This window comes from Exserohilum turcica (genome assembly GCF_000359705.1).
Source record: "Exserohilum turcica Et28A unplaced genomic scaffold SETTUscaffold_5, whole genome shotgun sequence".
NCBI lineage: Eukaryota > Fungi > Ascomycota > Dothideomycetes > Pleosporales > Pleosporaceae > Exserohilum > Exserohilum turcicum.
The window spans coordinates 221,711-224,378 of NW_007360266.1; positions in this window are offsets into that span (position 1 = coordinate 221,711).

Here is a 2,668-nt window from a genome sequence, read left to right on the forward strand (position 1 = left end):
CAGACACCACATCAATCACCGCACGGGTAGCCGCCTGGGAGGCGCAGACACCACGTAACGCGCGCGAAGTCGAGGCTCAAACTAGTCTTATTCGACAGAGCGTGAGAAAGCGCCGTGGGTCTTCTGCTAATTCACTTACTAAGCAGATCGCGCAGTTGAGTAAGGGGGCTCAGCAGATGGCACATAAGATGGTACTTTTGACAGAGAAAATAACCACCCTTCAAGAGGCTCTAGACGAATCAAACAAGCGTAAAAGCCGCAAGCGGCGATACGTACGGACAGAAGAGACTCTTACTGTAGGCGAGGTACAAGAAGTATTAGCTGAACAGGCGGGTAGTAGTCGTGGCGACGGTGAGAGTGCGTCGAAGAGGGTGCGAGGAGAGAGGCGGTGCGGGCGTTGCAAGCAGACTGGACATAACGCTCGTACCTGCGCAGTTGATATAGATAGTGCAAGTGATAGCAGCGATTCTAATAATGAATTTAGTATATTGTAATAGTTGATTGACTGTGATAAAAGTGCGTGATAACGTCTCGACGTCGACGCGCTGGTGGGGCGTGAGCGACTCGCTTGGGTGAGCGACTCGCTTGTGAACTACGTTAATGCTTTGGGTTCTCAATAAATTAAATACATACGAAGTTCTATGTAGAACGACATCTGCTAGAGGAATCAGTGGCTGTATATTTACTAAACGTCAGCTATAAAAGCAGCTTTAGTCTACACATATCTAGAAGTGGCACATCAAAGAAAGATAGGGTGTGGCGAGCATTTGACGGCATATGCAAGTGTTTCAAGCCCACCGCGAATCTTCTATCTGGATATTCATCGTAGTATGAGAGAGCAGCAGATTCATCATATCTCGGAGCTGACAAGACGACTAGCAGTATTCGGTATTCTTGTATTATTTTGATTTCTTCATTGCTTTCAATTTTGCACTATCGTTACGACGACGCAAATCACTCGGCTAGAGTGGAAACCCGCTATGTCCCATTACTGTGCTTGATTTCATAACACGAAGAAAATATCGTTTCCTATGATGATTTTTTTAACCCGCGAGAATAAGATCAATGTTGTATACTAGGGCTCTTGGAAGTTATGATTAATATTCTTATATTGCGAACCTACGTAGTGTACGGTTGGTCTCAACGTGTTGTCTGAATGAGATTGGTCCGACGACATGCCAAAACTGCCGACACCATCCATACCTACGTACGTACCTACTAGCCGGTATTGCTGGCTCACTGATCGGGGGAAGCATGTATCATAAGGATGCTGAGCAGGCTGAGCTAACTAGTCTAACCACCGCTATTTACAATCGAAGGGAAAGACCTGCATGACGTCCGTTAAGCACTACATACAGAAATGATTCTGACACCTTGAGATGTATGCATGGCTTTCTAGAAGTCTAGGCCCTTCTATGATAGCTGTTTTTATATACATACATAGTTGACGCGGGATATCAGAATTCGCTGCCGCTTGTTACAGGTTCGCAGCGTTTCGGATTTCCTTTGGAAGAACATCAATGGTGGTTGTTCCGACTTGCCTGGAGACTGTCTATGGAGGATATGTCCTACTTGCTGTATGTAAAACGTCTCTTAAAGATCTGGATTTCAACTGAGCATAGATACTCATGCAGTGAAGAGACTCTTATAAAACTTTATTGTGCGCCTGCAGTTGTCTCCAACATACGCAAGAATTATTGCTAGAACCAGATCTTGAACCGCTAGTAGATCTTTACCAAGAATATAATCATTAGCTCTTGTCAATGCTACGAGTACTGTGTGTTTAACCAAGACTTGGGCCACCCTAGCGACTGAACGACACAGGAGAATGCCGCTAGCACTTACAAAGGTAACCGAACATGTGATTGTGGGGTAGCGGCTATCAAGGCTGAACGAATACTTAGTGTCTGGATATAAACCAAGGACTTTTAATTTTGGCAATCAATCCACGTGAGACAGCTGCTTGGCTATCTGGGGAAGGAAGATTACCCGATGTCCACGTTTCACGATGGCTTGGATATGATGAAGTAATACGTATGAATTTCTGTCGGAATCAAGGACGCGTGATGATATCCTCCCACCTGTGACAAAACAACCCTGTTATGGCCGTTTCAGCCAAGCAATGTGTTCGCAGTGGGTGAGCCAGATATTATTATTATTATTATTCTAGTTTAACGTCCTTTTTCAGCCTGAAGGGCTATATAAGACGTATAAGGTTTTTAGGCCTACAAGTATCTAAGTAGGTTGTTTCTAGCTACAATATTTAGGAGGGGTTTTAACTAGATGAAGGTGAGGCTCGTAGCCTATTAGTTGGTAGGTAGGGGTGGGATAGGGTGGGGGAGGTGTATGGCTACCTATAACAGGTATTACTCCTTGTTTTCTATATTTCCCTTGTACCAGGCTTGTGTTCTAGCCTTTGTTTCTTAAATAAAAGTAATAGTTGCTTCTATACCCTCTTTTGTTTAAAAGAGGATAGGTAGTAATAGATTGCCTTCGCAGGCTTCTCCTAGTCCTTTCCTTTCCTCTTTATATAGATTACATCTAAATAGAATATAAGGTAGGTCTTGTATAGACCTATAGTTGCAGGGGCAACTATTAGAATCTACTTTCCCTCTCTTATATAGGTAGTCCCTTAGGTAATAGTGCCCTAGTTTAAGTTAGTAGAAAG